At 40.4% G+C, this 9362-nt stretch overlaps 1 pseudogene; it reads right to left on the bottom strand.

The window, feature by feature from the left end:
- Positions 1-4130: 4130 nt before the first annotated feature.
- Positions 4131-9362, bottom strand: part of LOC149222477 (uroporphyrinogen decarboxylase 1, chloroplastic-like) — a 75929-nt pseudogene continuing 70697 nt past the window's right edge.

Raw genomic sequence — 9362 nt, 5'->3', positions numbered from 1 at the left:
TACGTTTATTAATATAATAAATGAAAATAAAATTATAAAGAAACTCAATGGAGAGCTATGTTGATTACAGCATCTGGCGGCTAGGGCTTCCCTAACAGTCAAAGGTTCCTTGCAAATTGCTCGAGCTCGTTTGGATGGTTTAGACGTGTGGATCTCTGTGTTTGCAAACTCGTAGCTTCTCTCGTTTTTGCGATCGCCTGTGTTTGCTATGCATTCTGTTCACAATGACATGGAGAAGGTTGTAGCTTTTAGATCCCTGGTGCAGGCTCAAAAACTTTGAGGGACTTCTTCTCCAATAAAAAAAAATGAAAATAAATTAGATGAGATCCCTACGGTGGATCTCTCCCCTTCAGATCCATGCAAGAGAGCCTTAGTTCTCTCAAAAAAATCATTGGTCGACAAGTTTATGGGCTTGTGGCTGAATCCAAAAGTTGTTGAAACCTAGATTGTGAAACAATGGGCCGCCAAGATTCAAGGACAAGTAACTTTCTTTGTAATTAAAAGGGGTTTCTATGTCTTTTTGTTTCTCAATAAATTGGAAAGAGATTTGATTTTCAGATCAGGTATGTATTTCATGGGGTCCATAGGCCTCTTTATCACTCCATGGACTCTTGATTTGAATCCAAATTCTGAGATCATTTCCATGTTGGTGTGGGTTTGGTTGCCATGCTTCCCTCTCCATCTTTGGGGGCCTGTTGCACTAAAAGACATTAGAAACAAGTTGGGCCACTATCTAGATAAAGCATAACCAAAAGACGGTCAACTTTCTTGTGTTTGCATTTGTGTTGAGGTAAACCTTAATGAAGGTTTATCGAAGGTTCTAATGATAAATATTGGAAAATGGACTCATATCCAGGAATTGGACTATGAACAAATTCCTTTTAAATGCTTCATTTATCATTCTCACAGGCACTTTGCAAAAAATTGCCCACAACCAAAAAGATGAGCAGGTCCAAGCCCATGCTTCTAAAGAGACGAGTTTCCAACTAGCACAAAAGAAAAGAAGGAATCAAAAGAGCATGTTTGTAGACCCAAAGAAATATGTTGTAGCAGATTCAATCCTGGAAATTTCCTCCAGACAAAACTCTTTTAAGGCTCTTAAAGACCCTGAACAAGAAGAAGATTCCCCCATGGAGGAAGCCCCAAATGAAGATCAGGGAAATACAGAAGAGTTCGGGGAAAAGAAAGAGTAACCCCCTTCAGAAGTCAACTCTCCTGGTCCAAACCCATATTTTGAGAAAAAGGCATTGGAGTTGATACCCTCCGCTCTTGCATAGATGAAGTGGTATATGCCAAAGTTCTACAAGGAATCTATTGAAATTAGAGCAACTCATGCAAAAACATGCATAAGAGACAAAGCTAAAAAATATTTCTCCTCGAATGCAATGGAACCCCCTCTCACAACAAGCGGGAAATCCAATAAAGAAAGGCGAGAATGCAATGTCCTGGTTTATCAATTTTCCTAATTTTCTTAGGAAATTACTTAAAAATTTCTACCATAAATTTCTCCAAGCAATTGCAGAACGAGAACCATGAAATTGCGGCAAAAATAAAATAACATTTCCAAATAAACCCAGAAATGCCACAATTGCAAATAACACAAGAAGTGGATAATTGAGTAGCTTTATTTATTATTAGAGCAATTACATACAAAGATTTCGATAGAAATACTTGTAGTGATGACCACAAAAGATATGCTGCAATAATAAATCGGGTGTCCAAAATAGGATTGGAATTCAATAAGCTACAAATGTGAATTACTACCCAGAAATTCTACTACCACTGATGTTGGACGTGAATACCAAAATCCAAACCCAAATATTGACCAAGCATATTGACCTAATTCCAGTTGACCCTAAAAGCCCCAAAAAGTGTGAATTACCCAAAAAATATTGTTGTTGTTGCTAATGTTGTTGGAGAAGAATTGGAATTTCTGCCCTTGAAACTACTCAGAAATTTATGAAAATTGAATGCACAACTCCTCCCGCCAAACCCATAAAAACCCAGAAATAGTTTGGCTTAACCCCAATTCAAAATCAAACCCACAATGTGATGCAAATCGTCTAATTAACTAGCAATATGCCCTGCAATAAGAAGACACAATTTCGGCATGAATATTTCCTGTAAAGTTCTATAAAATTAGCTATAGGCTCCTCACACTCAAACCAGCAAAACCCAGAAATTGTTTGGGCTAATTCCAACTGACCAGGAATGCCCAAAATAGAGTGAATTTCAAGCTACATAGTTTTGTGCCCAACCTGAGAGGAACTACTAAGAAATGATAAAAATCTTTAACAAGTGGCTGAGAGATTTTGCATGAATATCCTTCGACAAATATATATCACTATCACTATGCACAAGTTCAAGTATGTATTTCTTTCTCCAGTTTAAGCTATAGGGAAATTCATCCCTGTGCATTTTTCCAAGTGCACAACCTTCACAATCAATATGTTCATTTCTTAAAATAGGAATTCCATCAACCATACCTTGTTTCTGCAACAACAATAAGTCATGAAGGTTGATGTGACCAAACCTTTGATGCCAAAGATTCTCTGTTGTCATAGTCGTTGAAGTTAAAGCTTGATGTGGCATGCTTGTAACATTAAACTTATACAGGTCTCTAACTCGTACTTTTGATGCAATCAGCTTCTGATGATTCAACAAATATTTTATAACACAGTAAGTTTTGAAAAAATCTACCTTTAAATTTTGATATGCAATCATGGAGATAGAGATCAAATTATTTTTAATACCAGGTACATACATGACATTCTAGATGTGCCTGATATTACCATTAGGCAATATCACAGGAATATCTCCATACCCTTTAATCTAATATGCTCTGTCATCTCCAAGGTAGATGTTAGCACCATTGTTGGTCTCCTTAAAATTTTCATACCAATGTTTATTACCTATCATATGAGTGGATGCTCCAGAATCCACAAACCAAGTTTCAGCCTCATCGGTCTCAGTAGAAAGAGCAGCATCAAACACAAATAATTTAAGATCATGATTCTGATCTTCACCAACAAAATGCCCTGTATGCCTCTTGTGTCTATGTCTGGTTTCATCAATCTTCTTTTTATAACAATCTCTAGCAATATGACCAGTTATGCCATAGTAAAAACACTTAATTCCTAAATCATTTCTAGCAGATGACATACCTTGAAATGGATTTTTTGAGATGGACCACTACTTTTCTGTCCTCCTCCTAGTTTCCCTTTGAAGAAATTTTTCTTTGCCACCAATGCCAGATCTGCATTGTAAGGCTTTAGTTTCATACACCTCTCTTCTTCCTACATCAAAATCCCTATCAACTCTTCAAAGGTGGGAGTTTTCTCCCTCGCCGCAAGCCCTGTAATGAACATCTAATAATCCTCTGTCATGCCATTTAAGGTAATCGTGACGAGATTAGTGTTGGACACTTTCTCCCCTATGTCGCCCAACTTGTCTCTTAGTTCTTTGATCCATGAGATTAATGCAACAACGGATTCATTCTCCTCCATTCTAATGGAGAGAATATTACTCTTCAGAAACAACAAACGATTTGTATTTTTTGTTTCATACAAATCCTTGAGTGTCACCCAAATGTCATTAGCGGTTTTTCATTCTCGGATATGAGGGATTATGTTGTCTTTTACCGACATCTTCAACAACACCTTCGCTTTATTTTCCCTCTTTTCCTAATCTTGAATTGATGTGATTGTGGCACCACCAGTTGTAGTCGGATTTGCTTCATCTTCGTTTGCAATTGTCCACGCACTATAACCCTCGAGCAATGTCTGCAACTTGAACTTCCAATGGGCATAATTTGACCCATCGAGCTTATTGCTCTCATTAAGGTACGTCTCTGCAATGTGATTATTCATTGTGACAAAACAAGTCGATCTACAGATCCACCTCCAAATCCTCTAGCAATTGATCTACAAATCTAACTCCAGATCTTCCAACAGTCGATCTATGGATCCACCTCCAGATCCTCTAGCAATTGATCTGCGGATCTAACTCCAGATCCTGCAACAACCGATCTATGGATCTAACTCCAGATCCTCCAATAAAATGCTGGAGAGGACCACCAACACAGGTACATCTGGTCTCGGGTTGCCTCTAACATGCACAAAATAACAATGCTAGTCCACCTTGTTGCAGGTCACGCTGACCAAAATTCTCATAAGTTTTTGGCCATCAGCGCGAGAGTAACATTGTTCACCAACATTGATCAACACCCTTTCACTGTGTATGGCCAACGTTGATCAGCATGACTTCTCCTTGTCGGGGTCACACTAATCAGGCTTACTCAAAATATCAGCGCTCTGTCACAAAAAAAAGTTGTACCAACCACCAAGGCTTACACGCTCTCCAATCTCAGCCACAAGGGCTCTCAACCACCAAGGCTCAACACAGACCCAACTCAGCCACCAAGGCTCTCAATCTAGCCACCAAGGCTCTGATACCATGTTAAAAAATGGAAAGACAAATTAGAATGAAACTTACAAACTAAAACTAGCAGCTCACAGGTGAGCAAAGCTACACCTGGAGACTGCCCAAGTAGTACCGCTCTATTTCATTAATCATCAAATCAGAAATATATAAGTTTACATTCAATTTATGGAGATCAAAACTATCTCCTAGAAAATAGGAACTAACTCTAATCTAAGACACACACACAACCGTGAAACAAAATTTCTCCATTAATTTCCACTAAAAGTGCAACTAGTAAAGAATTAATCAAACTCTATAAACGGACATGTAAATCACTTTCTTCTAGGAGAGGATGAATTTCTTTCAAGAAAATTTAGATGGAAAACCTTGCGTAGTTGTTGGCAAAAGTGTTCAGTTTAGTCAGTGATCTATTGGAATAAATTGAGAACTTTGATTTGGTGGTTGTTTGCGATTAGCCCACTTCAATTTCCCCTTTACATAGGAAGGGAAAGTTATTCTTAAGAATTAGTTAGTCAGAATCTCTTAAGTGCCCACTTTAGTAAACAAGGATTCCATTGTTAAAAGGGGGCTAATTAAGTGTGGGTACGGAGAATTTCGTGAATTTTTGAGAGTTTGTTTTCCCTTCCGGTAGCAATCTCATTTGTGATCACCCTCAAGTCGCTATTTTGAATTTCAGTGTCCACAATTGCTACCGGGTCACAATTTCATCTGTGATATTCTTCAAGTCACAATATTCACTTGTGACCTTCTTCAATATTAAGATTACAAGTCACGAAGTTGCAAAATTGCACCTGTAAAGGTTAACGATATATGTGATCTCATATATTATGCGACCTGACTACCAGCGACCTCCCACAGGTCGCACTTTCCACCTGCGACCTTCCTCAAAGTCACATTTCAACTTGTGATCTCTTTCAAAACGCATTCACAAATCCAACCGATAGAATGACTGCAAAAGGCTTCTATATGACTGTGCACATCCAACCAGCATACGCTCTAGGAACATCACTAACATGGAAGGAAAGACATACTACACGTTGATGCGCTGGGAATGAGACAAAATGGTGCAATAAAGAATAGAGGGTGTAATGCATGAGCAAAGAGCCGACAGAGGTATATCACCAGTCCATTCAAGTCCAATGGCATCAACTCTTGTTTCTCTCATGAGATCCAGCAATCCACCATTATCATTAAGGCACAAGACAAAAGGAACACCAGGGCACCTGGCCTTAACAGTGCTCACAACCTTTTAATATACATCTTGGACCAATCCCAACTGATCTGTAATTAGTTGTCCACCCACATGAATAAAAAATGTGTACACATTATGCATCGGAATCGACTTGAAAAATGTTGCACTCTGATTTTGCTTCCGTAAGTTGGTAAAAAAGAGCCACTAATACAGTGGGGGATCTGAGGCACATTATATTGATTGTTGTAAATTTTTTAGTGGTTCCACCTTCCACACTATATGTAGCAATGGTCCACGTTGCCCCCACAAAGCCCAACACTGTTGTTGTGCTGCCAATCTATGGGATTTAACTCCGCACGCAAAATGTTCAGAGACTCCCCAACAAATAGAAGTTTTTCAAGCTCAATAGGATGCAATACTTTCAAACCCTCTTTTGAACGAATTGGATTGGGAATAATAGGGCCCTTCACATCGTCAATTTCAAATGAGACTCCAAAAGCTGGCAATGGAGTGAGTATATCTAAATAATAATAACGTCATCAGGATAGAATGATCTTTGAGGCTACAAAGGGATTTCCACAATCATATCAATTTTCTCTGAACTTTCATGGAAATTTTCAATGCTTGTGCCACTAATGCCTTTTTAACTAAATCTTACCATCTTGAGAGTTGGTTTCTGAGACCTCAGGATAGGAATTAGTTTCTATTTCTTAGGTTATGATTCTAACTTTCCTAAATCTATGATTACTATATAATGTGTGATGTACATGGACAGTGTAGAGTGTTCTGCACAGCCAGACTCTCCTGGTTCAGTCTCTTAGTCGTAGAGCTAACCAGTGGTTGTTTTTATTAATTCAAACATCACTTTTTAACATGGTATCAGAGTGATAGGGTTGAGGAACCTGTATGCTGAATGAAGGATTTGCCCAGTGCGACTAAGGCGAAATCTGTTGGCATTTTGACACCAGTGTGGCAATATGGTATAGGTGTTGTCCTTGATGGCAACTCACTTTGGTGACAGATCTCAGTTCAGGCGCTCAGAATGAAGGAAATCTTGTATACGCAGGTTCACCTTGCCGAAGACGCGTATACACGCAGGTTATACGTTCAAAAGTCGCGTATGCGTATACACGCACTTTTATGCACAGAAAAGTGCATACATGGTGGGAAACTTATTTTTGGTCCGTGGTTGTTAGTTCTTGGAATTTGAACCTATGGTTTTGAACCATGATATCTCGTCAGAAGTGTTGACCCCAGGTTTGGGCCCTTGGTATTGGTTTATTATGGTTTTGGACCATGGTATTGTGGAAGGGCTAAAACTATAAAAGAGGAAGGAGATCATGTGGCAAAGAATATCTGATTTATTGAATATCTGATTTATTGAATATCTGATATCGCGCTAGATCTGGAATACTATTGATTGGGTTATGGTGCAGATCTAGATCTGAATGAAGGAGGAACCTGAGCGCAAGAAGGATAAGGACTATTGATGGATCAAAATCTCAAGGCTTGAACATTGGTATCTCTGTATGATTTTGATCTGTTATATGTGGCGCACTCTTGATCTATAAATCCGGGTTAGCTAATGTCTGAATGCTTAAAAGAATAAATTATCCTTTATAGATCTATACGCAGGTTCAGTGAAGTGCAGGTGCGTATACACGCTTTTTCTGTGAATGAAAGAAGCGTATACGCAGGTTGGTTATGGGACAGAAGCGTATACACGCAGATTGATGAATAGTGAAGTAGCGTACATATCTTGATTTATGTTCTAGCTGCTTCTGTTTTATTGCTGCAGTGTTCTGGGTTCAGAATTGGTGTTTGATTACAGTTATTGTGTTCTCGGTACAGCTGACAGAGAAGTGTTTATCTAATTCAGTTTTTGATTGGTGATGATCCAGGTGGATATTGGTGGCCACCTGCCAAGTCCACCTGGACCCCCACCATTGTCTTTCTCAGCATTTTCAGTTTCCTTAATTGTAGCACAACTTACTATTTTTAGCAGTTTTTCGGGTCCTGAACTTCCGGAGCCGTTTTGAGGCCCTAAACGACGTTTTTTGGGAAATCTACCGCCAACGATTTTTCTGATAAAAAATCGTCTTTTCCGTCGTAGTCCTCGGAGAGATCTTTCCAACGGGCTATCATGCACGTCAAACGGAGATAGTATGACTAATTCGCGACCCCGGGAAGTTGATGTACCAACTTACCCAAAAACGGGGCCCACAATTTGGCGTTTCATCTTCTAGGGTTAGGTTTTGGAATGTGAAGGGTTTCCTATTGTTTCTCAACAATAAATAGGCCTCCGAGCCTCATTGTAAGACAGTTCAGAGGCATGTAGCCATCACATCTCTTCTCAGAGATAAGCTACCATCGCCCTAGCTAGTTTATTTCCATTTCTGTTGTAAGCATATTTGAGTATTTTCCATCAATGAAATGAAGTATTATTTCCGCTGCATCTTTGTGTATATGGTTATCTCTGTAATTTGTTGCATTCCTGTTTAAATCCGGATCAGTGGTATCAGAGCGGTCTGCTTTTTCTCTGTTTTTCTTTGCATGTCCCCAACAAGGTCGGGATATAAGGAGTTAGGGCTTGAACTGGTTGAACCTTTGCAAGACCAGCCTCGCAAATCCCGACGACCTCCCATGGCGGACGAGAAGAAAGACGAGGGGGCAGGAGATCCCATCAAAATCTTGCTCGAAGAAGCCCTCGAGCGACAACGGAACGCGATGATGGACAGTTTTGCCCAGATCCTTCAGCGGCTACCGAGAAGCAATGCATCGGCTTCCAACAGCTACTCTGGAAACGCCACACCCTTTAAGGTACAAGTTAATTTTGAAATCCCCATATTCGAAGGTCAGATAGACGCAGATGCCGTAGATAAATGGTTAAATCTGCTAGAGGGTTATTTTTCTGTTCATGAATTTTCGAGTCGGGAAAAGATTGTTTTTGCTCTCCTCAAAGCAGCCCCCCACGTCAAGGACTGGTGGGAAACCTACTGCGAGCAGAAGGATGAAAGTACTGGCTCACTATTTTCAGCCGCACCCACCTGGGATTCGTTCCGGGATGCTATCAAGGAGCAGTACTACCCTGTCGGGAGCTATGAGGATGAATACATAAAGTGGACCACGTTGCGGCAGGGAAGGGACCAAGACGTGCCGGAGTTCACCAATCTTTTCCATACCCTTCGCACAAAGTTGGGTATCAAGGATTCAGAGCAACATTTGATACTCAAATACCGTGGCTGCCTGCACAAGTACATCCAGGAAGAAATACAATTCCTAAACATCCCCTCGCTCGGCGCAGCATACCGGTATGCCGTCAAGGTCGAGCAGAAGTTTAAACAAAAGAAGCGAGACTTTGGATCTGCGAATCCAAAGCAGGGGAAAGGTGCCCCTAAACCACAGAACAAAGGACAAATCCAAGGCGGGACAACCCAAGACAACCAGCCGAAGCTGCAAGCAAAGAACAGCGCCGCGAAGCCGAGAAAGGACACTGGAAAATGGTGCGAGTTCCATAAGAGCTCCACTCACAACACAAGTGAGTGTCAGGCCAAGCAGTCACTGGTGGCTGAGCTAAAGGTTTCAGAATCAGATGCATGTTCCGACTCGGAGTCAGAACCCGATAAGGGGTATGAAAAAGGGAAGCAGATCATTGATGCGGACCCCAGCGCCACTGTTGCTACCGCAAAGATCCAGAAAAATGAACCCGAAGATCCAGAGGAGGAGG

Source organism: Pinus tabuliformis, chromosome Q (assembly GCF_031772625.1).
Source record: "Pinus tabuliformis cultivar Carrire ecotype Pingquan chromosome Q, CPIR1, whole genome shotgun sequence".
NCBI classification, from domain to species: Eukaryota; Viridiplantae; Streptophyta; class Pinopsida; order Pinales; family Pinaceae; genus Pinus; species Pinus tabuliformis.
This window is presented reverse-complemented; position numbering and strand designations above follow the sequence as displayed.